Source organism: Pelodiscus sinensis, chromosome 4, assembly GCF_049634645.1.
Source record: "Pelodiscus sinensis isolate JC-2024 chromosome 4, ASM4963464v1, whole genome shotgun sequence".
Lineage (NCBI taxonomy): Eukaryota > Metazoa > Chordata > Testudines > Trionychidae > Pelodiscus > Pelodiscus sinensis.
The window spans coordinates 12,531,776-12,559,710 of NC_134714.1; the positions used below are offsets into that span (position 1 = coordinate 12,531,776).

General features: G+C 44.5%; 1 protein-coding gene and 1 long non-coding RNA gene across 4 annotated transcripts in view; one reads left to right on the plus strand and one right to left on the minus strand.

Moving 5' to 3' along the window:
* The window catches only part of RTN1 (reticulon 1), a 199,256-nt gene that overhangs the window by 157,591 nt on the left and 13,730 nt on the right, over positions 1 to 27,935 (minus strand). The window lies entirely within an intron of this gene.
* LOC142828947 (uncharacterized) lies at positions 1,131 to 6,989 on the plus strand. The gene is made up of 2 exons (XR_012903122.1): positions 1,131 to 1,703; positions 6,391 to 6,989. It is a non-coding gene; the product is annotated as an uncharacterized LOC142828947 (long non-coding RNA).

Here is a 27,935-nt window from a genome sequence, read left to right on the forward strand (position 1 = left end):
AGGCCTGTATAAATTATGGTGGGTGCTTTCACAATCCCTAGGATAGCCAAGGAATGGGAGGGGGCAAAGATGCCTTACCTCTGGTCTACAATTAAGTTTTAGATCCACTTAGCTGCGTCACATAGGGGTGTGAAGTTTACACACCTCTGAGCTCTCTAGGTAAACTGGCTATACCCCTGGTATAGATACAGCTAAGTCAACAGAAGAATTCTTCCACTGACCGGCTCTTGAGAAGGTGGGTTACCTCCCACGCTGAGGGAATCCCTTGGGTCTAGGTAGGAAGTGTCTCTACGCTATAGCAACATTGATGCGGCTATGCTGCTGTAGTGCCCATGATGTAGATAGGCCTCTCACCCACTCTGAGCTGAGAGTTTTGTGCTGTGCCTCTTTTTAGAGGTTCAGTACTAATTTTTACTCCTAGCACAGACAGGCAAATCTGCTATTGATGCAGGTGACATTTTCTCTTCCAGGAATCCAGTGTAAGCTGTAATGGTGCAACTCTGAGCTTAGCATGGTTTACCCTCCCTGCCACTGCTGCAGTTATACCAGGGTCTGGTCCCCTTGGCTGAAATCAGGACAGATCCCTTGTGCATGTGTAATCTGCACACCTGCTGGGTGCGGTTCACTGTCCCATGTAGTAGCACTTAGACCACTTACAGAGAGACTAATGAGTGTGCATTATAGCTGGGCTACGTCTACACTGGCATGATTTTCCGGAAATGCTTTTAACGGAAAAGTTTTCTGTTAAAAGCATTTTCAGAAAAGCATGTCTAGATTGGCAGGACGCTTTTCTGCAAAAGTGCTTTTTGCGGAAAAGCGTCTGTGGCCAATCTAGACGCGGTTTTCTGCAAAAAAGCCCCGATTGCCATTTTAGCCATCGGGGCTTTATGCGGAAAACAGCACTGTGCTGTCTACACTGGCCCTCTTGCGCAAATGATTTGCGCAAGAGGGCTTTTGCCTGAACAGGAGCAGCACAGTATTTCCGCAAGAACACTGACGATCTTACGTGAGATCGTCAGTGTTCTTGCGGAAATTCAAGCAGCCAGTGTAGACAGCTTGCAAGTTTTTCCGCAAAAGCAGATGATTTTGCTGAAAAACTTGCCAGTCTAGACACAGCCCTGGTGTTTAGCTCAAGCAATAGCATCTCAAGGCACTAAGCTCCAAAGGTCCCAGGTTCAGTTCCACCTGTCATTGTTACACATACAAAGCCTTAGAGAGACTCACCAAAGAATATTATTCCTGCCTTTCATTTGCTGCAAGCCTGCGTAAAGCAGCTCTCTCAATAACGGTCAAATTAGGGATGTAAGAATTTAACCTGTTGATGGATTGTTAAACTCTGCATGGAGCTGCCAGCAGGAATTGGTTAACTGTGTAACTGATATAATTGTAATTGGTTACATGGTTAATATTTTTATTCATTTTTTATATCTCTGGCTTAGGACACAGGTCTTCTCAGAAGGAAAACCATGCCACCAGGTTGGAAAATATGCAATGTTCCTTTCTCCCTATAGCTATGGTTGACAGATGGTTTCAACAAAAATACTGGACACACTTGACATTACATCACAATCTACAGTACATCTTATTTAGAAAATACCAGACATTTATATGTTCTCAATTTGTTTCCCGAACAGAAAGCTCAAATACTGGAGTGTTCAGTTCAAAACCGGACACCTGGCAACCCTACCTACAACAGGAAGCAGGTAGGGTTTTGGACAGAAGCTCTGTAGACAGAAGGTGGCACAGAGAAGTGTTAAGGATATTGTGGTTTGCTGATAAATTTCTCTGCTCACTGTATTAGAAAAGAGTCTTTATCATTGTCACATGACACCTGTGATGGTTCCCCCCTCGCCATCCTCTTTATTAAATTGTCTTAAGGAGACAAATATGCATAATTCAAAGACACTTTAGACAAAATACCTCATATAAACTAGCAATTTTAATGTCCCAATCTGCTGGATCTGTATATCTTATTTTGGTGCATGTATCATGGTTATATGTAAAGTTAGAAATATGGGGTATGGAATGGTTTATGATTCTAAATGTGCAAATAAAAGCCATCAAGGGTGTTTCCAATGCTCTGGCAACCTTAATCACTGGATGATCAACTAAATTGCCTATGAACAGATTGGTTTTGTCTCTTAAGTTACGTTTGAGAAGTAGTTGGTTCTGGAAAGATACCAGTATAAATTGGTTTGGTCATATATATCAGTTCAATTGGGTAATTTTCCATAGAAGAAGATGGTTTAGAAACAAAGGATTCCCACCCAGAGAGAAGTCTACTTAAGCTGGAAAGCTATTAATCTCTTTGGCTGTGTCTACACTGGCCGCTTGAATTTCCACAAAAACACTGATGATCTCATGTAAGATTGTCAGTGTTCTTGTGGAAATACTATGCTGCTCCTGTTTGGGCAAAAGCCCTCTTGCGCAAATGCTTTTGCGCAAGAGGGCCAGTGTAGACAACGTGGTATTGTTTTGCGCAAAAAAGCCCCAATCACGAAAATGGCGATTGAGACTTTCTTGAGCAAAACTGCGTCTAGATTGGCACGGACGCAAAAAGTGCTTTTGTGGAAAAGTGTCCGTGCCAATCTAGACGCTCTTTTCCGCAAATGCTTTTAACGGAAAAACTTTTCTGTTAAAAGCATTTGCGGAAAATCATGCCAGTCTAGACGTAGCCATTGTCTTTGGCTGGCATGACACACCCTAAAGAATAGCCAGGGAGAGTAAAAAAAAATCTCTGGCTTGAAGGTTTGCCTGAAATAAGAACAGTTTTAGGGTAAGTTTGCAATAAGGTTGAGTGCATTAGTGCTAGCTATGTGTTTTCTTTTATTTTAATTCTGTCATTTACTTTGATCTGCCTTTTTTCACTTGCAACCACTTAAATCCTACGGTTTGTACTTAATAGAATTACTTTTATTTGCTATCAAGCCCAGTGTAAATAACTGTTACCTGAGGGGAGAAATCAATGTGCACATCCTCCTTTCATTGATAAAGGGGGCTTACCTGAATGAGCTTTCGACATGTGAAACTCTTGCACGGTGAGAGATGGATTTATTTGGAGGTTTGATCCCACTTGGGGGTTGGTTTCCTGGATGCTGTGTCCTACAACTGCATTCTCCCAGAGCTGAAGTGATTCAGTGTCTGCATTGCTTTCCGGGGGATGAGAGAATCTAAACTTGGTGCCACATCTGGGGGAGATCAGGAGATCTGGCCCAGCAGAAGAGGGTGTTGAGAAGCCCCAGAGAGCAACAAGGCGAGTGTCACTGATTTTATCAGCACACCAGGAAGCAACTCCCGGGGTCATCTGAGAGTGCACCCTTTCACAACACCCTGTAGGAAATGGCAGAACTGGGTTAGGAACACCTTCAAATCTCTCTGGAACCAGATTGTTGTAGGACAGCCCAGCACATGCAGATGCCCCATCAAATCTGTCATCTCAAAGTTTTATTGGTCAGTAAATACCATCTAGGGTTAACAATTTAATTTCCAAGGCTGATGGGAACAAAGTCAATATAACTCCCCTGCCTATTAATACATATTGAGTTATGTGTTCTAGGGCATTATTTAAAAAAAAAATAGTCCAAAGACATTGATTTAGGAAATCAAACCCATGTATTATTTGGCAAATGCATTTCTTGGTAATTGTTGCTTTTCATGGTTATACTAAATGGATGTTTCCTTGCCAAAGTCAAAAACAACGTTATCCCCAAGCCAAATAAAAAAAAAAAAATGTAGAAGATCATTTTAAAGAAAGGAGTATCTCCTGGGCTTACAATAATGGTTGATGGTAGAAAGTAATGTCTGCAACTGCACACATTTGATCAATAAAACATCCCAATACAGGAAGTGGGTTATTTTCCATCTCATACCCTCGTCCTCTTTTTCCACCTTTCCCCACTTAATTTCTCTGTGCCTTTCTCCACTTTCTTTTTCATCAGTCTCTAAAGGTACAAGCCGCTGAAAAACTGACAGGAGCTGCATTCCTGCACAGCAGGCTTATGCAGTCCCAGAATCATTAGGAAAGGAATAGATAATAAGACAAAATGCCATATTACCTCTATATGAAGTCATTGTATGCCCACATCTTGAATTCTGTATGCAGATCTGATTACCCCCATCTAAAATTATATTGGATTTGGAAAAGGTACAGAAAGGACAACAGAAATGATAGCTTCCATATGAGGAGAGATTAACAAGACTGGGGCTTTTATCTTGGAAAAGAAATGACTAAAGGGTGGGGGACATGTTAGAGGTCTAGAAAATGATGAAAGGTGTGAAAAAATAGAATTAGGAAATGTGAGTTATTCTATCACTAACATAACACAAGAGGCAGACCCAATTAAAATGTATAGGCAGCCGTTTTAAAACAAACAAGACAAATTATTTCTTCACTGGCAACTTGTGGAACTCTTTGCCAGGGGATGGTGGAATGGCCCAAACTATAACAGGGTTCCAACAAGAACAAAATAAGTTCAAGGAGGATAGGTCCATCAATGGCTACTAGCCAGAATGAGCAGGGACGGTGTCCCTAGCTTCTGTTTGCTAGAAGCTGGGAATGGGTAACAGGGGATGGATCATGATCAGAGCTCACCAAGCGGCGGCGACTCCTGCTCTCCAGCCGCGCAGTTCGGCACGCTGCACACGCGCTTGTAATCTAGTCGCCACGGGCAAGTAGATTACACTAATTGTTGAGCGCTGATCATGAGGTTTGCCTCTTCTGTTTATTCCTTCTGAAACACCTGGCATTGGCCACTGTTGGCAGACAGGATACTGGGCTAGAAGGACCATTAGTCTGACCAGGTATGGTCATCTTGATGTTATTATACAGAGCTGAAATGTATCTGTTCCCTTGCTGTAACCCTCTAGACCCACCCACCTTCCAGAGCTGAGAAAGAGCCCAGGAATCCTGACAGGGTCTGCCTCTCTCCCCAGAGTTAGTAACAAAGTAAAAATATACACATTACAATTTTAGGGCTAACCGGTGTCTCTTAAGTGACTTCCCACAAGATGTCAGAATGTGACAGTGTTAGAGCGGAGTGGTTCTAATATTTATTTAATTTTCTTTCTTTTATAAAGGAATTAGATACAGTGCTCCTGCCAGCTAACTGCTACATTGTCTGCCAAAAAAGGCAGAATTTTCCAGTGCCTTAGTAGCCCCTGGATAGAGATGATGTGTGGGAGGGAAGAGTGGATGGGGTTGGTTCTCCCCCCATCTGGTGCTTGTCTTGTACTGAGCATGCTGAATGACAATGCTGACGCCTCTTTCCTCAGTCTGCCTCCCCATGCTCTCATTCTATTCCCTCCCCCCATCACAGCATGCACAGGTTGCCCCGCTTCCCCCCCCCCCAGAAATCTGAAATGGCACCCCTGATGTTTAAGAACTTAAGGCAACATTTTCTGAACATGGAGACATAAAATGAGGCCCTTCAACAAAGCCTTATTTTCAACCCTACAGATCCCTAATTGATTTGACGTAGGGGTTCCCAGCACTTCTCAAACTAGGACACTTAATCTTTGTGTTAATAATGTACTCCGGTATCCGCCTAATTTTAAGCATAAGTTTAAATTCTATTTGAGAGGCCTTATTCTGATGCTTACATTTCACGTGCTCAGATATAGAACTCAAGCTTAGAAACTGGGCCTTAACAGTTTACTCAAAAGATGCTAGTGTATCATCTATAAGGGAACAACCCACTGACACTGGTTCTGATAAGTGTTTTGGTAAAAAAAAGTCATTGTTATTTAAACCCCCATTTAGACCATCTGTTTGCTCCTGGGACTTTAATGATCCTCTCTTCACTAACAAAGCTGAGCTTAGAGGTGAATGTGAATATTTTAGGTCTAAGAATTCTACACTGCTATGTCTTTGTTCTCCTCTTATCTGATCTGTAACTCCTATTGGTCAGTAACGAGTCCCCAGTGGAAAAACTTCAATACAAAGCAAGTTTTTGTCTTTACAAACTTACTATGTTTACAATTCAAGAAGCTGTGGCCGAACTTATTGAAGATTTAAAGAATAATCTGCAACAGCTGTTAATAATTTAACCCAATCAGTGAAACAAGTAGGGAAAATCATCCAAGAAATGCTTAAGATCAACAGGATGAATTTCCAACAAATCACTGCTGAATTGCAAAATTACTATCTCTCACGGCAGTTGATTAATCATAGTTAACTCCCATGATTAACTCATAACAGAGTAACTCAATTTAAAAAAATCACTATTAATTGCAGTTTTAATTTGCACTATTAAACAATAATAGAATGCCAATTTAAATGTATTATAAATATTTTGGATGTTTTTCTATATTTTCAAATATATTGATTTTAATTACAACATAAAAAACAAAGTGTAGAGTGCTCACTTTATATTATTTTTATCTACTATATAGGAAAGAGTTTGTCTGATTGCCTGTCAGCTTGTCCCCCAGCCAGGGAATGGGCACCCCTCCTCCGGCTGCGCCCTCTGCAACTTCTGGGGTTGTCCTCTCTCTCCCTGGGACAGCCTGCATACTGAACTCCTCATTCGCAGCACCATCCCAAAGCAATAATTTAAATGAACAACAAAAATTATTGGAGTTAAGGACCTGAACAACATCGAATAAATCTTCTAGTTACAAATATTTGCATGAAGGAGCATATGAATGTTTAGCATAACTTGCACATTGCAATACCAGCTATAACAATGCCATATAAATACCTGTTCTCACTTTCAGGTTACATTATAATTAGGAAGCAGGCAGCATTATCTCCTGTAAATGTAAACAAACTTGTATGTCTAAGTAATTGACTGAACAAGAAGTAGGACTGAGTGGACTTGTAGACTCAAAAGTATTGCATTGTTTTGAGTGCAGTTATGTAAAAAAATAATTTTACATTTGTAAGTTGCACTTTCACAAAGAAATTTCATGATAGTACTTGTATGAGGTGAAATGAAAGATACTGTTATCTTTTTTACAGGGCAAATATTTGTAATAAAAATATAAAGCTAGCACTGTACGCTTTGTATTTTGTTTTATAATGGAAATCAATATTTTTAAAAATGAAAACAGATAAAAAAAATCATAGAATGATGGGACTGGAGGGGACCTCAAGAGCAGCGGTCCCTTGTAAATTGAGCACTTGAGCGGCTACTCAAGAGAGATTCAGATGCCACCCAGATGATTAGCAAAACACCCACAGCACTGACAGCCAGCAGCATGTGTTTCTACTGGTGATGAACATTCACACGTGCCTCAGTGCCTGTAACAAAATTTATTCTGCATGTGGATGGAAAAATTTAAAGGGAACACAGCTTGAGAGGTCATCTAATCCAGTCTCCTGCACTCATGGCAGAATTAAGTATTTTCTAGATCATTCCCGACAAGTGTTTGTCTAACGGATTTTTAAAATCTCCAAAGATGTAGATGTCATCAGATATTTAAATCAGTGGCATTCAATTATTGCTGAACAGGATAGTTAAAGCTGCAATTCATTTTTGACAGCTCTGCTACTTACATTTGGTTAAATCTGAGCTGCAATAGAAACTATGCCCATGCTCCCTAGTACAATCACAGCCTGAACGTCCCCACTCACAACCAAGCATTACTGGCTCTTCAATGCATCAAGCTTGAATACTATTAAGACCCTGAAAGGAGCACTCAACTCTTCAGCAGTTCCAAGCAGCAGGGTGCACTCACCACTCTCTTCTCACCCCTGGTCCCTCTGTATACTCCAGCCCTTTGCGGCTACTTCCCTGGGCCCTTTTATCTCCATCCCTAGCTCATGGCCAAGTTCCTGAGATAGTTTTCTCTACAATCTCTGCTGTGTAAATTCAGCCAGTCACAAACTCTAGGTACTTGAAGCAAAATGCAGGACAATGTAGCACTTTAAAGACTAACAAGATGGTTTATTAGATGATGAGCTTTCGTGGGCCAGACCCACTTCCTCAGATCAAATAGTGGAAGAAAATAGTCACAACCATATATACCAAGGGATACAATTAAAAAAAATGAACACATATGAAAAGGACAAATCACATTTCAGAACAGGAGGGGGATGCGGGGCGAGGGGGGGAGGAAGGTAAGTGTCTGTGAATTGATGATATTAGAGGTGGGGAGAGTGGGATGTTTGTGAGTTAATGGTATTACAGGTGATAATTGGGGAAGCTATCTTGGTAATGGGTAAGATAGCTTGAGTGTTTGTTCATTCCTTTTTGGAGAGTGTTGAATTTTAACATGAAGAAAGGAATCCTCTGAACTGTCAAAGTGCAGATGTAAAAGGTCTTTGTAGCAGAATGCAGGTGGTTAAGTCATTGAGGGAGTGTCCTTTCTGGTTAAAATGGCAAGAAACTGTTTTTTCTTTGTGATCTTGTCTGATATCTGTTTTGTGGGCATTAATCCTTTGGCGAAGTGTCTGAGATGTTTGTCCAATGTACATAGCAGACGGACACTTTCGGCACATGATAGCATAAATTATATTTCTGGATGCGCAGGAATATGTGTTCTTGATCTTATAACTCACTTGGTTAGGTCCAATAATGGTATCAGCAGAATGAATATGTGGACAAAGCTGGCAACGGGGTTTGTTGCAAGCGAAGGTACCAGGGTTGGTATTAGTGTGGTATGTCCTGTGGTTGTTGGTAAGAATCATCTTGAGGTTAGGTGGTTGTCTATAGGAGACTATGGGTCTGTCTCCCAGAGCCTCTTGGAGTATGGTATCCTGTTCCAGTATAGGCTGTAGTTTATTGATAATGTGTTGGACAGGTTTAAGTTGGGGGTTGTAGGTGATGACAAGTGGTGCTCTATTGTTGGTTTTCTTGGGTCTGTCTTGAAGTAGATGGTTTCTAGGTATTCGTCTGGCTCTTTCAATTTGCTTTTTTATTTCTCCGGGTGGGTAGTTGAGGTTTATAAATGCTTGGTAGAGATCCTGAAGCTTCTGGTCTCTGTCAGTGGGATTAGAGCAGATGCGGCTGTATCGAAGGGCTTGGCTATAGACGATGGATCGTGTGGTGTGTTCTGGATGGGAGCTGGATGCATGTAGGTAACTGTATGAGTCGGTGGGTTTTCTGTAGAGAGTGGTGTCTAATTTTCCATTGTTGATTTGTACTGTGGTGTCCAGGAAGTGGATCTCTCGTATAGAATGGTCCAGGCTGAGGTTGATGGTGGGATGTAGGTTGTTGAAATCTCTGTGGAATATCTCCAGTGTTTCTTGGCCAGTACTTGTCTTTCTCCCTTAGCCAGCACAGAGCCCTCTCCTTCACTCCTCTGCTCCCAGCCAGGGACTGGCCTGCTAAACTTAGGCAGTTCCTTTCATCAGAGCCTCTGGACTCTGATTGGCTGTTAGCCCTTAGAGGATCTGGTCTCTCTAGCTTCCAAGGTGGCTGCTCCCAGTGAGGTGTCTCTAGAAAGGCTGGGAGGACTCGCCATTGCTGTTCTTTTTCCTCCCACCTCACGGCTTCTTGGGAAGGGGTACAGCAGAACAGCTCCAGCAAGGGCCATGAAGGCCCAGTACATCCCCTCAAAAATCCAATCTGTTCTGTCTTAGAAGGAAGCACTTTTTTTTTGTCTTTGCCAGATAAAAAAAATTACATTCTGTAATCCCAGGAAAGAAAAGGCAGCCTGGATGATCAGGCATGTTGGACGTATCCTCACCTGTTCAACCTGCACCATTTGCACTTAGTCCATCTGAGACGGGAGGAAGATAATTCTGCAATCCAGGCAGCTCGTATAGTAACGCTGGAGCCAAATGTGTCAGTGGCCTGAATATCCAGAGGAACTGAAGATCATTCCTGCCATAAAATTCCCATTGTAGAGAGAATTCTTCCTTAGAATCACATGCATGTGTAGATCTGACAGACCTAAGTTGTCAGCAACATAGTTCCTGCTAAAGTGTGCGCCTGCACGGCCACACACAAAAAATTCTTCTACCACCCACTGCCTCTGGAGAGCCGCACAGCAGGTGGCTGCTCCGGTGGGCAGGGCCAGCTGAGATGGCGTAGTGAAGGAGCCACTGGGGAGGGGGCCGGGACCTTGGTGGGTGTGAGGAGGCCTTCTCCAGTAACCAGGGCTTCCACATGGGCAGAGGGCCTGGGGTGTTTTCTGGCTGCTTGGGATGGGAACAGGACCTGCTGCATGGCGCAGGGGGAGGTTTCTGCTCCAGTGGCTGGGAACATGTGTGTTAATAAATTGCGTGCCACGGTGGCACACGTCCAAACCAGCGCAATGACCTTAATATTGCTGCACAAGCCAAACTCACTCTGCTCATGGCTGGAAAATCTTGGAGGGAACACTGGTTGGCAAATGGGATTGAACCTAGGACCTTAGGAGCTAAAGACACATGCCGCTACCGCATGAGCTAAGTCAGCTAGCTCTCAACTAAGGGTGTAGGGCAGATTTCACTCTCCCGTCTCTCAGGGCCTCAGGGCCTTTAAATCACCACAGGAGCACCATACAGTGAGAGAGCTGGGAAGGAGGGGTGTTCCATCATGGCGCACGCCAGGCGACGCTTAGGGGCTGCACCAGCCCCGCTTCTTCCACCTAAGGCCCTTTCCCTTCTGGGAGTGCGGAGCCAGCCTCCCACATCACCATCTTGCCCAGGGACTCAGTACAGCTGTCATCTCCCCTGCAGGGTAGGCTAAAAAAGACCTTGACAGAACATCAAGCACAGACCCCTGCACTGAGGCAGGACTAAGTAGACCTAGATCCTCTCTGACAGGCGTTTGTCCATTCTTTTGTTTCTCTCCTCAGGATTCTCTCAGTTTTGTCAACATCATTCCGAAAGTGGGGTGCCCAGAACTGGACACAGTACTCCCCCAGCTGGTCTTTCATATGTCATTTCCATTAATACACAGCTGCATTGCCTAGTTGGCTCATATTCAAATTTGGGACCCTGATTTTTTTTTCCACCAGTACTACCAGCTATCCAATTAATTTCCCTTTTACAGCTGTGCATTTGATTTTTCCTTCCTACGTCATGTACTTTGTATTCACCTGTATTGAATTTCACTGTGTTGGTTTCAGAACAATTCTCCAATTTATCATGGCCATTTTGAATTCTTAATTCCACTGTACAGAATCCTTCCTATGTGGACTTCAGGGTGGAATGCTCCATCCTCTATCAAGTTCAATTTAACAAACAAGATTTATGTTGATTGTTCCCATGCCATCAAGCCTACTGGAACTGCTAAATTTATTTCAGTCTCTTCTCTGTCTGATATTTTGTTGTTGCAGATTCCATACAGCTGTTGCATGTAAGAAGGAATCTAGGGAATGGCAGAAGAATCTCACCTCTGAGCAATTAGAGTTGAAATACCTAGTGTAGTTTTAATCAGAGTAAAATTAACACCCAAGAATAAAACTGAATATACAAGAAATAGATCACAGAATCTTCAGACTAGAAGGGACCTTGAGAGGTCATCTAGTCCCATCCCCTACATTCATGGCAGGACTAAGTATTATTTAGACCATCCCTGACAGGTGTTTGTCTGACCTGCTCTTAAAAATCTCCAATTAGAGAGATTCCACAACCTTCTTAGGTAATTTATTCCAGGGCTTACCCACCCCGACAGGAGACTTTTCTTAATGTCCAAGCTAACCTGTCCTTGCTGCAATTCAAGCCTATTGATGCTTGTCCTATCATCCTAGCCAGGCCTTTGCCAAGGTTAAGGAAAACAATTTACCTGCTTCCTCCTTTTAACAACCTTGTGTGTACTTGAAACCTGTTATGTCCCATTTTAATTGCCTGCCTTGAGATACTAATGGCTAGAGCACTGAATCGAGCCTCAAGAAAGCAGGGTGCTATTCCCAGATTGCCATTGGGTGACGTTAGGCAAATCATTTAACCTCCTTATGCTTCTTTTTCCCCCATTTGCAAAATGGGTCTGATGGTGCTTAGATGGTTTGTAAAGCACTTTAAGATTGACAGAGGGCATGTGTTAGATAAGAGCTAGGCAGAAGATGGGACCCAAAAATCAAAGGCACTGGTCACTTTTAAAAACGCAGCCCCCAATTTTCAAACTTGCTCAGACCCACAGTTTTGCAGCAGGTGATCTGTCACGTCATTGGCCCATTGTCAGAGTCTCTAAACATTGATTTAAAAACCTAACTCTAGACATCCATCTGAAAATTCTGGCTTAAGTTTTTGCTGCTAGTAGGACACACTTGAACAAATTTCTGACACAAGTTTTATATTCTGAACTTGTAATTAGGTTTCCTTTCCTGTGTGCATCAATCATACATCTGAGCAAAATCTCAGGACAATATCCCGTTGTCAGAAGTTACTGGTGTAGAACAGATTTTATTCTGAGAAGTGTCTATATGTATTCATAAAAATGACAATCTGACGAGACAGAAAGATGGCCACCTTGGGCTGCAATCTCCCAAGATAGAGGGGTTCACTGAGTAGATTAACCAACACGGACTTAGAAGAGCATGATGCACCCTCCCCCATCTGTACCAGTGTTCCATTGTCCAAGGCCACTGAGTTATGATCCGCCTAAAGAATCTCTCCTAGAGAGCAGCAAAGTGTCAGAGCTAGCAACCAACCTGAGAAAACTAATGTTAAACACCACAGGCCATATCCACCAGTGTGGCACCATCTAAATAAGCAATTTCCACCACTAGCGTCAGCAGAGAATTTGGCTCCAAGAACCATATTTTCTAATCCTGCATTCTGTACCCCTCCCTGAAAACTGCACCCAACTTCTCTCCACCTCTCAACAAATTCAGCATGGACTAAGAACAGTTGGAGACAAATAACAGACACTTTCCGAATAAAGGCATTTAGCATGAAAATATCGGTGTGCTCTTAGTTCCTGCTCAGAATGTAGTGGGGTCACAGGGTCCGAAGTTGTAGAAAATAAAATCAATTTGCACATAAAGTGCTGGAGGATAGGAATAATCCTCTTTCCGGTCTTCAGAGCATGCAGCCAAGAGCATCTTTAAAAAAATCAGTGGGCCTACAGGAAGTAAAATTCTTAAGAACTAGAGCTGTGCAGAGCTAGGTGATTCTGCTTCATGGAGGATTTTGAGGTTTCAAAATCTGGTTTTGATTCTGATTTGGAGCAAAAAGCAAACACTTCTAAATTCTCTGCAAACGGTAATGAAGCCGTGGCTCCCAAGCAATCCACACAGCAAGGTGCCTCAGGACCTTCTGATGAAATCTGATGAGGTTCAACAAGGACAAGTGCAGAATCATGCACTTGGGAGAGACAAGCCCTGTTACAGTCTAGGGATCAACTGGCTAAGCAGCAGTTCGTCAGAAGAGGACCTGGGGATTACAGTGGATGAGAAGCTGGATAGGAGTCAACAGTGTGCGCTTGTAGCCAAGATGGCTAGTGGCACATTAGGGTGCATTAAGAGGACCATTGCCATCAGATCTATGGAAATGATTATTCCCCTTTATTCGGCACGAGTGAGGCCACATCTGGAGTATTGTGTCCAATTCTGGGCCCTCCATTACAGAAAGGATGTGGACGCATTAGAGAAAGTCCAGCAGAGGAAACAAAAATAATTAGGGGACTGGAGCACATGACTTATAAAGAGAGGCTGAGGGATTTGTGTATATTTGATCTACAGAAGAGAAGAGTGAGGGTGGATTTGATAGCAGCCTTTAACTATCTGAAGGGAGGTTCCAAGGAGGTTGGAGAGAGACTGTTCTCAGTTGTGACAGATGGCAGAACAAGGAGCAATGGTCTCAAGTTACAGTGGGAGAGGTCTAGGCTGGATATTAGAAAAAACAATTTCACTAGGAGGGTGGTGAAGCACTGGAATGGGTTACCTAGGGAGGTGGTGGAATCTCCATCCCTAGAGGTTTTTAAGTCCCAGCTTGACAAAGGCCTGGCTAGGTTGATTTAGTTGGGATTGGTCCTGCTTTTAGCAGGGGGTTGGACTTGATGACCTCCTGAGATCTGTTCCAACCCTAGGATTCTGGAAGCGAACAACAGAAATCCAGGGGTCCCCCACTCCAAGCAGCCCATAGGGCAAGTTACTAAAGGTCTGGGCAGGAGAGCTGACAGAAAACCAGGGAGCAGTGCAACGGAACCTTGCAACATCATAAAAAAAAATCTGCAAAAAATTGTCAATTGTGATGAACCAGGAAATTCCAATGGGAAAAATGTTTCTTTGGAATTTTTCCAATGGCGTCTAGTAATGAACCCCAGTGTGGGCACTCAGCAGGCTGTAACTTGAACCTTCACTACTTAAGCACCTGCCTCTACCACTCTAGTTAAAGGACTAATGTCCAGATCCTCACAGGTAGTTAGGCTCCCAACTCCAGTTGGTTTCAGTGAAAGATAGGAGCCTAAATACTTTTGAGAACTCGAGCCTAAGTGCATTAGCTGGTAGCAGAGTTAGGCAGTTATTCATTGTGGACCAGAGGGGAAACATGTAACATACTTCATGTTACAATAAGAGACCAGAACTGGAAAAAAGGAGCAACCAGCTTGATACTGGCAGGCCCAGAGAGTGTTTACAGTAGGGTATATATATCGCAGTGTTGCCAATTTTTGGTTGGATGTATTCCTGGAGGTTTCATCACATGACATAATCTTTCATTAAAAACTCATCTTCAATTCCTGGAGACTCCAGGACAATCCTGAAGGGTTGGTAACCCTAGCATGTGGACAGCTCTGCACAAGGATCCTGAAAAAGACACTCGACACATTTACTCTGCTTTTATACCATTAGAAAAATATTTTGATGATGAAACATCCACAGATATTACCACAAGACCCTTTAGTGCATCAAAAGTGGGAAAGTGGTTGAGATCAGTTTTAGCAAAAACAACTTGTGTCTTCTATTTGTCATCTGAGGAAGTGGGTTGTGCCCACAAAAACTTGTGGATATACCACACACACACACACACACACACACACACACAATATATAGATATACTATCTATATTTTTGGTTAGTTGCTACGGTGCTACAGGACCATTCGTTGGATTTTTGAGGGGTTTTTAGTTACAGACTAACACAGCTACCCCTCTGAGACTTGTGTCTTCTCACCATCCAACGTGTAATCAAAACAAACCTCCAATATTGGTATAAGACCATTCTGCTAAACCAAAAGACTCTTCTTAGCACAGTTCTTAATTTCGAGTTTAGATTTTTAAAGAGAGCTCTGGAAAGCTTCCCAGATTATGTGTTTTCCTTTTTAATTTACACTGCAGAGGACAGAGCTAATTCAAAAGGCAACAAAGATAGTTCAACTGTTTCAAAGTTAGGGCTGATTTATTAACCCTGGTTCCTTTACTCTTTCTTTCAAAAATGCCACTGTGAATGATTCCATGTCCCCATTCTCCAAAAATATGTTTTGTTGGCTGGCTACCAAATACAAGTTGACATACTTGCATAGTGGACCTGCAGAAGTGCACCCACAGATGAATCAGGCAGTGCAAACATCCAACAAGCTAGCTGCTGGATATAAAGTAAGTTGGAAGAGTGACCTATTAAAAGCAAGGGGGAAGAAAAGAAAGTCTACTGCTGAGCTGTGAAATAATTTATTTTTTCTTACTCTTTGTTCAGTCTCCTTTCCTTAGGTTGCTTTTCAGTTGCACTCAGATGTCCTGGTGAGGGACAACTAGATAGACAGACAGACAGATATATGCACAGAAAAGCTTCATGGCATGGCAACACTACTAAATATTACAGAGATTATACACTTTCCATTTGCTATAATCAAAGTGCAAGAATAGTTCCTATATGTTATAGAGTAATACATCCCAAAACGGGTCTCCTTAGTTCTGACCTGCATATCTGGAAACTGAATTCCAGCATGCCAGAAAGACAAGACAAAATTCCAAAGAATGGTAATGGATTCTTGCTTTGAATCGGGAATAGCTGCTTAAAGCCATCTACTTTAAAACTACCATCAGGGATTCTAGGTATAGAAGTTCCACTGTTGCATGTAATGGTTATTTTAAAATAGAATATAAACATTTACTGGACAAAATAAAAATAACCTAATGTTTTTAAAATATCATTTATCGTGCTCCAATTTAGACAGATAAAGATATTTTCTGTTATAGGTTCAAGTACATTTCTAAATCTTACTAACATCTGGAGATGATTGGAAAGAGGAAGAAAACACTCATTTGTGCTCAGTAACACCACATTTGTGCAAGTAAGCAGCTGCTTGTTTACCCATCTTTCCATCTGTGCTTGCAGTTTATGTAGACACAAGTGCACAAGATATTTTGAAAGTGCAGAACTGGACAGAATTTTTTAAAAATGTGGTCCAAAACATGCAAGGGAGACACAAGTCTATAGTCCTTGAATTGAAAAAGTTGACAGTTGTGGACCACTTTGTTATAAAGAATTTTGACTGTGGAGAGAGCAATAAACTGAGATCTACTCTACAACCATGCATCAGACAAAGTTGGTTTTACCCACAAAAGCTTATGCCCAAATAAATCTGTTTGAGTATGTCTACACTACAGCACTAACTCGAACTAACTTAATTCGAATTAGTTAATTCGAAATAAGCTTATTCGAATTAGTGCATCTAGACCTAAAAATTAATTAGAATTAGCGCTTTGCTAATTCGAAATAGTATGTCCACACTGAGTGGACTCTGAACTGCAGTTAAGGCTGGCCAGAACCAGTGCCGGCAGGGCATCAGGTTAGGACTTCGAGTGTGGAGCTGCTGCCTTAGGCTAGCCGAGGGCTGTGCTTAAAGGGACCCGACCCCCCACCCTGGACAGACAGTTCTCAGGGTTCCCCGCTTGCTTGTCTAACTCGATGAGGGACAGCAAAGCAGTCCTGTCTTGGAGTGCCCTGAGTGCCCTCACTCAGCACATCACAACACTCAGCCATCAGCCCGGTTGCACTTGCCTCAGGCTGCCATCCGGGAGGGTCAATTGGGGGGCTGTCAGGATCTAGGAGGCCCTGCAGGAGAGCTTCCACCCCGAGGAACCCACAGAGCCACCCCAGTCCTCCCCATCGGGGGCTCGTGCCCCATTCCTCCCTCACCTCCTTCCACTTACCCTTACCAAGCCCCCCTTCCTGATGTAAAAAATAAAGGACATGGGGGTTCAAAAATAGAAATTCTCTGTATTTAACAAAACTGGGGGGAGGGATTAACCTCTGGGGAGACTGGGAAAAGGAGGTGAAACTGGGAAAAGGAGGTGGGAGAGGGGAGGGGGAAACCTGGGAGGAGGGAGCTGGAAGGGGGAAGCCAGACGAAGAAGGAGGAGGGGAAGTATAAAACGATGGTACGCCATATCTTCAGTACTGTGTACAGATGTGGTCTCCTCACCTCAAAAAAGATATTTTGGCCTTGGAAAGGGTTCAGAAAAGGGCAACTACAATGATTAGGGGTTTGGAACTGGTCCCATATGAAGAGAGGCTAAAGAGACTGGGACTTTTCAGCTTAGAAAAGAGGAGACTGAGGGAGGATATGATAGAGGTATATAAAATCATGAGTGGTGTGGAGAGGGTGAATAAAGAAAAGTTATTCATTAGTTCCCATAATAGAAGGACTAGAGGACACCAAATGAAATGAATGGGTAGAAGGCTTAAAACTAATAAAAGAAACTTCTTCTTCACACAGCGCATAATCAACCTATGGAACTCCTTGCCACAGGAGGCTGTGAAGGCTAGAACTATAACAGAGTTTAAAGAGAAGTTAGATAAATTCATGGAGGTTGGGTCCATGGAGTGCTATTAGCCAGGGGATAGGAATTGTGTCCCTGGCCTCTGTTTGTGGAAGGCTGGAGATGGATGGCACGAGACAAATGGCTTGGTCATTGTCTTCGGTCCATCCCCTCCAGGGTACCTAGTGTTGGCTGCTGTCGGCAGACAGGCTACTGGGCTAGATGGACCTTTGGTCTGACCCAGTATGGCCGTTCTTATGTTCTAAGCTCAGGGCTCAGGGCCAGGGGGTCTCACTGGACCAACTTGATTTTCATGCAAACCCGCTCCTAGGTTCACATGGGGCCTTTGGTGGCCAGGCTGGCAGCTATCCTGCCCTAGACGGCCGCTTTCCTGTGCCTAGTAAGGAGACTGCGGACGTTGGAGGCCTCCCCCCAAACCTCGATGAGGTCCATGATCTCCGCACTAGACCAGACGGGGGCCCGCCTCTTGCGGCCCCGGGCAGGCTCCTGGGAGCTACCAGTCTGGTCCTGGGAAGAGGCGGAGGGCTGGGTGGTAGCGGGTGGCTGGCTCATGCTGTGCCAGGTGCAGGGTCTGCTGGCTGGGTGCTGGCAGGCTTGCAACTGGCACAAGTACTGTAGCCAGACCGTGCCCCTTTAAGGGCTCCGGGGCCAGGAGGGAGGCAGAAGAGTTTCCCTGGTTTGGCCCAGAGTGGCCACCACGGCAACCTGGGAAGAGCTAGCCTCCAACTAGTTCGAATTAAATGGCTACACAGCCCTTAATTCAAGCTACTTAATTCGAACTAGGCGTTAGTCCTCGTAGAATGAAGTTTACCTAGTTCGAATTAAGCGCTCCACTAGTTCGATTTAAATTCGAACTAGCAGTTTGTATGTGTAGCCCTATTAAAGTTAATTCGCACTAATGACTGTTAGTTCAAATTAACTTTGTAGTGTAGACATACCCTTAGTCTTTAAGGTGCTGGAGAACTCCTTGTTGTTTTTGCAGATACAGAGTAACACAGCTACGCCACTGAGATTTGTTCATGACAGAGTGTTTTTCCATCTGAGAATTCAAGAACAAGGGGGAAGATATTGCATATTTTATACATGCTCTGCATGCACTGTGGTTTTCAGAATGCAAAACATGAAAATATTAGAAACAGGCCACTGGTTATTGGGTTCACAGATAAAAACCTTTCACAGCAGCTACAATTAAAGATTTAACCCTAACCACAGCTATTAAAACAGCATAACTTAGAAAAAACAAATAAACTTGAAAAAAATCTGAAATTAGTTTAGAAACAATAAACTGACACTTGAGCATTCAAAGTCATTATTACAAAAACCCTGAGGGAAGGAGAGAGAACTCCCAGGCTAAGAGGGATAAATTCCAGCCTGAGCCCAACTGTCTACACCTCAGTTTTAGTCTCTATAGCCTGAGCCCTGCGAATCTAAGTCAGCTGCATGGGCCAGTTCTGGGTGTTTAATTGTGATATAGACGTACCCTGTACAGTTTAACACTCTCTTAAGTAGATTTGTGCAGGATCGCCTTCAAAAGTCCAACATCATCAAATATCCCATCAGGGTCTTCCACCTTTCTCACTAGGCCCATCACGATGGCTGCTGCTCTACTGACAAGAAGGGTTGTTGGCCTGTGGTCCTTTCATCACATCCACTGAATGCATAGCTTTTGCCTTTGCAAGTTGCTTCTGTGGCAAAGAGATCCATACAGCTCAGAATACCTTCAGGGCTACTCAGAGTTCTGTCAGGTGATTTCAAATCTGGGAGAGGCAGAAGGTGAATGTCAGTCCCTTCTGAGATCACTGTGACCTCAGCTCCTGAATCAATTTTAAAGTCAATAGTCTTGCCATGAACATTCATTTTCAATCTCCAGGCAGGCCCAGTGTAATCACAACTAACAGATCCCAGAAACAATGGCTCGTGATCATCTGTAATATGAGTCAACTGCATAGCCACGATAAACAGTTGCAAAATGTCCATATTTCATGTATTTATTGCACTGTATTCCTCTGGCTGGACATGCATCATGTCATGTGCATACTTTTTCCAAGCCTCGTTTGTATTGTCTACTATTTGTCCCTCTTTACTCTGGAAAGTTCTCTCTCCCTACCTCAGGGCTTTTATTATAATGACTTTTAACACTTCTTAAAGTTTTGCTGTTTCGCTGATTCAGCCTGTTTTGCTGGTCAAGACACTGTAGCCCACATAACCCAGAAGTGAGTGGAAAGGCTGAGAACTGTACAGCACCAAGAAAATCCTATAGTAGGAAGATCCATTCCTTGCTGTTCTGAGTTACAGATGAACACCAAGAGCAGCTACTGGATATGGTCCAGCAAAACACCTGATGGGAGGACACCTCGGAACTGCTGTTCCAACTTTTGAAAAGAGCCTACTTGAAAAGTGACCAGGAATAATAAGAGTAGCCAAACTGAATACAAATGCTAAGGAGGTGTCTATATTGCAATGATTCCCACAGCTGGCCCAGTTCAGCTTACTCGGGCTTGTGGGGCGTGGGCTACAAAGTTGTTTATTTGCAGTGTAAATGTTCAGGCTCCAGCTGGGGCTCTTGAACCCTGAAAGAAGGGAGAGTCCCAGAGACCAGGGTAATAGCTTGGGGCTAAGTGTAGATGCAATGTAGAGTTGAAACAGACCCCTGCTGGTGTTAAATAGAAGTTCAGACATACCTGAAAAGAGCTCATGAACACTGTTACAACAGACATTACTCAGAACTATCAGATCTAGAACCTGGTGACTGTGGTCATGTCAACGTGGATGGAGAAAGAGGAGAGACAACTCCAGCTATCAAAAAAAAAAAAAAAAGAATTCAGCACCCAGATCCCATGATCCCATGTGATCAAGACTCACAGCAGAGAGCTCAACAGAAACTGCTGACATCTACAATTTGTATCTCATAAAGAGCAGTCAAAGAGCAAGAGCAAACTCTACAGATGGCAGATGCAGAACAGGAAAAGACTCAAGGATTCCAAACCATCCACAGCTAGTCATTGAAATTAGTTGTTACACGGTCAGGTCATGCGATTAGAAAATCAGTAGGCTTCAGAGACACTTCAAAGACAGAGTGATAGTGTAAATACTATACATGGTGGGAATGCAGAACTTAAGGGGACAATGGAATGGAATGCTAAACTGTGTTTTATTGTTCAGCTACTACATAGTGCTGTGTGCAAAATACCTTTTTAAAAAGAGCCTTTGCCCATACCTGGCAGTGTACCAAGTGGAGCTTATGATGAACACACATGGGCTACGTCTACACTGGCCCCTTTTCCGAAAGGGGCATGCTAATTTCACAGGTCGTAATAGGGAAATCCGCGGGGGATTTAAATATCCCCCGCGGCATTTAAATAAAAATGTCCGCCGCTTTTTTCCGGCTTTTAGAAAAGCCGGAAAAGAGCATCTACACTGGCCCCGATCCTCCGGAAAAAAGCCCTTTTCCGGAGGATCTCTTATTCCTACTTCAAAGGGCGCTTTTTCCGGAGGATCGGGGCCAGTGTAGACGCTCTTTTCCGGCTTTTCTAAAAGCCGGAAAAAAGCGGCGGACATTTTTATTTAAATGCCGCGGGGGATATTTAAATCCCCCGCGGATTTCCCTATTACGACCTGTGAAATTAGCATGCCCCTTTCGGAAAAGGGGCCAGTGTAGACGTAGCCCATGGTGTGCATAAGCACGCTCTGAAACTAGTCCATATTGGGTACAGGTACTACAGCTGTAGCAATCAAAATTTAGAGCAGAGTAAATATTCCAATTTACATTATTCCCTTGATCTGTGATGTTTACCAAAGATACATGAGATCATTTCTGTGATAACAATGACGTGATCCTATGAGGTACACTGCATCTCGAGATGTACTGAACACTGATCAGAAGATGAAACTGCATTTCTACCAATTATTTTTAAAATTTCCCTCCCTTTCTGTGCCTGTAATTTGCACATGTAAATATCACTGGCACAACTTTAGTAATTTAGATGCAGTTATAGAGCCAGTATTTAAGGCTCCCATTCAGCAAAGTGCTTAAGCCAACAGGAATACATATGCTTAAAGTGCATTGCATTTGGGCATGTGGTTAAGCTCTATAAGGATAGTTAAGTTTAGGATACGCTTCCGTGGGAGACTGTGGAAACCCCATCACTGGAGATTTTAAAAAACAGGTTGGACAAATGCCTGTAGGGGGCTGGACTCAATGACCTCTCAAAGTTCCTTTCAGCCCTTTCTATAATGCTGTGTGTTTAAGCACTTTGCTGGACCAGGGCCTAAGTATCTAAATTATCTAAATTGCTCTTGTGATTATTTGTGCCTGCAAACTGCGGAGAGGCCCTGCGTGCCAGCTGCTCAGACATTTGCCAGAAACTCAAGTACTCTGCAAAGCAGAGGTGGGCTATACCTGGTAATGCTCACGTTCCCCTCGCTCCCTGAAGAACACACCAGGAAGCCATCCTCTAACAGGAGCCGAGGCCAGGCATTCTGGGGCTGGTCATAACAATCTAACTGCCTGTCTGTGTGTTGGCACCTCATGACCGAGCAGTGTTCCCTGTGCACTGCCCACACTGATGATCTGTGCTGCTGGCAGAAATAATCTGTAGATTGGGAGGGGGCGGCTGCTAACCTGAGAAGGGCTTAACATTGGTAGGGTTACCAGATGGCTTTCACAAAATACCGGACATACACGATCTCAGAATGGGTGGGGAGGGGGACCAGCCGGGAGGGGAGTGGGGCTAGTCTAGAGGGCATTGGGGGGAGTGGGGTTGACTGGGGGGGGGCAGCCAGCGGGAAACAGTGCTGGCCAGGAGCAGGTTGGGGGGAGCAGGGTTGTCCGGAAGCAGGACTGTCCGGGAGGAGATCGTGGGGAGCAGGGTTGGCTGGGAGAGATCTGGGGGGGAGTGGGGCTGGCCAGGAGGAGGTCGGGAGGAGCAGGGCTGGCCGGGGGAGATCTGCAGCGGGGGGGGGGGGGGGACACGGCCAGTGGAGAGTGGGGCTGGCCTGGAGGAGGCCGGAAGGAACGGGGCTGGCCAGGGGAAGGAACCGGCCGATGGGAAGCGGGGCTGACCCAGGTGCACATATATCCCGGGGTGCTGCCCATCCCGCGCACAGTCCCGGCAGGGTGCACTGGCGAGTCCGGCCACGGAGATTCCATCCCATCCTGGCCCCGCCCCCCTCCTCTTTACTGCATAGCTACATACTGCCTGGCTGGTCGACACGCTCACGCAGCACGCAACTATGTACTGATACGCATGATAACAATAAAACTTAATTAGAACACACCAGACATTTCTATGTCCGGTATTTTCTCAATTTGTTTCCCGGACAGAAAGCTCAAATGTTGGACTGTCCGGTTCAAAACCGGACACCTGGCAACCCTAACATAGGTGCTGCTTTGGCAGATTCTGTGTGTCTTGTTCCAAAATCTGGCTTTTCTCTATTGCAACTGCATGCAAATTTAAAATCCAGCTCAGTGAGAGAGATGCTGTTGCTCATGTGAATGTGCTGGATCTCTATTTGTCTCAGGTGCTTTTCGAATCCCAGGCGTGCAAGGTGGTGCTATCTTTGGATTGCTTAGTCATAATGCAGGTGGTGGGTGGCATGTAGATGAGCACCCAAGAAGTGCCAGCCCTGCGAAGCAGCATTTTCTTACAATCCCATTTCACACTGACACAACAAACTTTGTTCACACACTGTGGCTTCAGTGTATCTAGCCCCTCCTTCACTGCCTGGCTACAGAGGGAACAAATGGCAGCACAGAAGAGGGATTGTATTAATCTAAACCAACCCTTCCTTCTTAGGCAGTCTTGCTTTCTTCCTAAAGACCTAGTCCTGCTCCCAATGACACCACTGGCAAAACCTGTCAGGGATGGCTTAGATATACTTAGCCCTGCACAGACCTCTGGAGGTCCCTTCCAGCCCTACATTGCTAGGACTCTAAGGCTGTGTCTACACTACATGCCTCTGTCGGCAGAGGCATGTAGATTAGGGTTGTAGGCAAAGGTAAATGAAGCCGCGATTTAAATGATCGTGGCTTCATTTACATTTACATGGCTGCCGCGCTGAGCCGACAAACAGCTGATCAGCTGTTTGTCGGCTCGCCGCTAGTCTGGACGTTCCCCCTATCGACATCAAAGCCCTTTGTCGGCAGCCCCGTTATTCCTTGTGGAATGAGGTTTACCGGGGCTGCCGACAAAGGGCTTTGATGTCGACAGGGGGAACGTCCAGACTAGCGGCGAGCCGACAAACAGCTGATCAGCTGTTTGTCGGCTCAGCGCGGCAGCCATGTAAATGTAAATGAAGCTGCGATCATTTAAATCGCGGCTTCATTTACCTTTGCTGAATAAACAAATCTACATGCCTCTGCCGACAGAGGCATGTAGTGTAGACGTACCCTAAGAGTACGTGTACACAGCAGCGTTATTTCAGAATAACTGACCTTATTTCAAAATAACAAAATGCATGTCTATACAGCAAGCCATTATTTCGAAATAATGGAGAGCTGGAGGACTTCTTACTCCGACTCCTCTACCCTCATTTCACGAGGAGTAAGGGAAGCCAAAGGAAGAGTGCTCTTCCTTCAACTTCCTGCTGGGTAGACAGCACCAAAAGCCGAATTAAGCTATTTCAATTTCAGCTACTCAATGGACGTAGCAGAAGTTGCGTAGCTTAACTCGACTTTTGCCCTGCTGTGTAGACGTGCCCTAATGGTGCAGGGTCAAGCCCTAAGTGTAGCCCTTTTCTCAGCGTGTTCCTTTAAAAAGGCCTCCAGACCTGACCAAAGAGTGGGGGCCATATCCTCACTCACGTAAATCAACAGGGCTCCATTGACTTGACAGCCTGACCATCACCTCACCATCACGCTGCCAAGCCTGTTTGATGGTGCATATCTGAGGGTGGGATTGCTGTGGTGTTTTATGCTGCACTGGTCAGTTGATTGGTGATTGCATGATGTGTGATAGAGGGGAGAATGAGGAGTATAGCTGCTTTGTGACTCAACAGTTAGCATGTCCAAGGCCTCAGGGGTGGAGGTTTAAACCAAAAATCTAATGGATCTGGCCCAAGTCGCCTAAGGAGACTACAATGGAAAGTCCATTAACTTTTAACATGGAAAAGGATTCTGAGTCCAGAAAACCACAAAGGTCCTACAGGCCTTTTTCCTACTATGTTGCACAAAACTTGCCCCATACATTGGCTCATTCCTGATCAGGATAAAGACATCCTTAATGTGACTGCTAATAATAATAATAATACAGTAAAACTCCAATAGTCCGGCATCCAATAGTCCGGCACTCCTGATAGTCCGGCATCAAAACGGCAAGAGCCTAGTGTGAGCGAGCTTCGGCAAAAAATGAGTCACAAGGTAACAGCGGCAGCAGCTGAACTGAGCAAAAAGGGTAAAAAAGGCAAAAAAACCCCTAAAACATTACAGTATACTGTATACAGTATGTACAATCCAAAGGGTTAAGAACACTTTATATACAGTATATAATGTATACAGTATATATATATATATATATATATATATATATATATATATAAAAAACCAGTTTATAGTACCTCCTGATAGTCCGGCATATTTGATAATCCAGTACCAGGTAGGTCCCATAGGTTCCGGATTATCAGAAGTCTATTGTAATTCAAATGCAGTTATTATATTCATCACTACTTAATGAAAGAAAATTGGGTGTAAGGCAATGCTGGGGATCCCCACCATATAAGGCCAAAGGCAGCCCAGAACTTAGAATATTACAGGGGATCTACAAGGTGTTTATGGTACAGACCGCCATGCCCTTAATTCCACCCTCCTTCTTCCCCTCCTCTTTTACATCATGGGGCGGAGCATGTGCTCCATAAAGTGGCACCAAGACCACTTAGAGAGAGACTAGTGCAGGGGTCACAAACCAGTAGATTGGGACCTACTGGTAGATCTTGGAGACTATGGCAGGTGATCCTGACTGGTTTGGCCAAAGGCTGCCCCTCCCTCCCACTGCTGCACATCTCCTGCCCTTTGCCTTGGAGCTGCCTCCCGCCCACCTCCCAGGGGCCTCCTGCTTGCAGTACAGAGAAGGGAAGGGAGAGGAGGGGGCACTGATGTCACGGTGCCCCCTCTTCCACCCTGTATTCTATCTCCACAGAATGGAGGGGGGCATAACAGGGCTTGGGATGCAGGGAATTTGCTGGCTGCTTTTGAGAGTGGTGCAGGGCCAGGGCAGGGATGAGCCTGCCTTAACCCCACTGCACCCTCACCCAGGAACCACCTGAGGGACGCAGTGTCCAGCTGGTGCCAGCTCCAAACCCCTGCCCCAGTCATGTACCCCCTTCTAGGGCCCTGCCCTAGCCCTGAACCCCCCCCCTCCTGCACCCTAACTCCCTGCCATAGGCTTAGCTCAGAGCCCTTCTCACACTCCAAATCCCTTAGCCCAAGACTAGATCTTGTACCCCAACCCTCTGCCCCTGCCTGGTGAACAGGAGGGAGGATGGGGGGAAGGAGGGAAGACGGAGTGAACAGAGGCAGGGCCTTGGAGAAGAAGCACGAAAGAGGCAGGGCAAGGTTATTTGGGTTTGAGGTAGATCCTGGATTGCATTTAAATTCAGAAAGTGATCTTGTGCTTAAAAATGTTGGAGACCCCTGGATTAGTGAGTCTGCTCAACAGCCTTAGCTAAGGGCCACATGGCTTTTCGCTCATGCAGTACAGGCTCATACATGAAGCGCCAGAAGTCCAAGGTTCGATTTTGCCTTTGGGTGGCCTGTCAGTGTTACACAAACATTTCCGTGTGGCTTCAGTTTTGAGGGCAGAGCCGCCGTGGCACAAAGAGACGCTAACATAACAGCGGCTCTTAATGGCAATTGTGTCAAACTAATTTCAGCACATGGCAGTTATTATCATATAAGTTCTCATGATAATTGAATGCTGGAGCAAGGGCAGGCATCTAATTACTGCAATAACTGAAATAGTCTAAGAATTCCTTGATGGCAGCTGTTTAAATAAAAAAAAATAGCAAACCCCTATTCTAAGCTACATATTAAAATATAATGAATACACACACAACACCTTACTTGGCATCTGAAAGAGAGAGTCTGGTTGGGTTATGCTTTGAAATCCTTTCCCAAGCTTTGCTGCCTTTTTCTTTTTGACATGACCTGGAGGCAGATGATAGATTACATTAAACAACAACAACAGCTGTGCACTTCTATAAGGACTTTCATCCAATAATCTCCGTGTTAATTCTCTAAACACTGTAGTGAGGAAGGTAGGTGTTAGTATGTCCATTTTATACACCAATAAACTGAGGCAGTCAGGTCTCCTAGGTCCAAGTCCCAGCTCTATAATGGATTCATTCTGCATCAGTAACATTATCTAGTCCCTGATTCAGCAAAGTACAGTCTTAACCAGGAGTGGCCCGTCCATATAGGTGAACTAGGCAGCCAAGTTAAATGGGGCGTAATGGGGAGCCAAATGGTGGCACAATATCGTTGAGGGGTTTGGAGGTGGGGCACCGATTGCATGGTTCACCTAGGGTGCCAGTGGCTGGCAGCTAGTCTAGGGCCGCTCCTGGTCTTAACTTCAAAACACATGCTTAAATAAGTCTATCACTATTCCACAAAGCACTTAAGAATGGGCTTAAGCTCGAATGAAGTTAGGTACACACACTTAAAAACTTTGTTCAACAGAGATGGATTTAATCATGTGCTTAACTGTATTTCTGAATTGGGACCTTAAATCTGAAGATAAGTCTCAGGCCTGATCTACAGTACAAATTTAGGTCAACATAAGCTGCATTAAGTCGCTCTAATAAGGTATGTGTCTACACTAGGAATGTTTGAGTGTAACTGACAAACAATAAGCTTCGGTTAAACAGTGTCAGTTACACTTAGCAAAGCCTCCTCTCCAAGAAACAGGCCGGCAGGGGCTGGCAGCCCCTGAAGCTTCACTGCAGGCTCCACAGCATGGATAACTGTGGAAGTGGTGAGATTTTCAGCGGTTACACGGTTACCCTATTACTCGATTTTTAACATTCCTAGTTTACACCACTGAGACCCTTCTGCTGACCTAAGCTGCTTGCAAAGTCAACTTCCGTACTCCACCTCCACAAGAAATGTAGCACTTGATTCGTCATCCTCAGGTCACTATGCGGCTAGTGTAAGCTCTGCATTGTGCAGTTCAAATGAATTCGCCTCCATGAGCTGTCCTGCAGTGCCCTGGAGAGCGTTTCAACTCCACTGCACCTCAGCCCAGCGCACAGGACCCGGGTGCTCTCCTGGTAAAGCCCTTGGAAATTTTGAATTTTCATTTCCTGCGTGATCAGCGTGGAGCACTCACCAGCACAGCTGATCATGGAGACT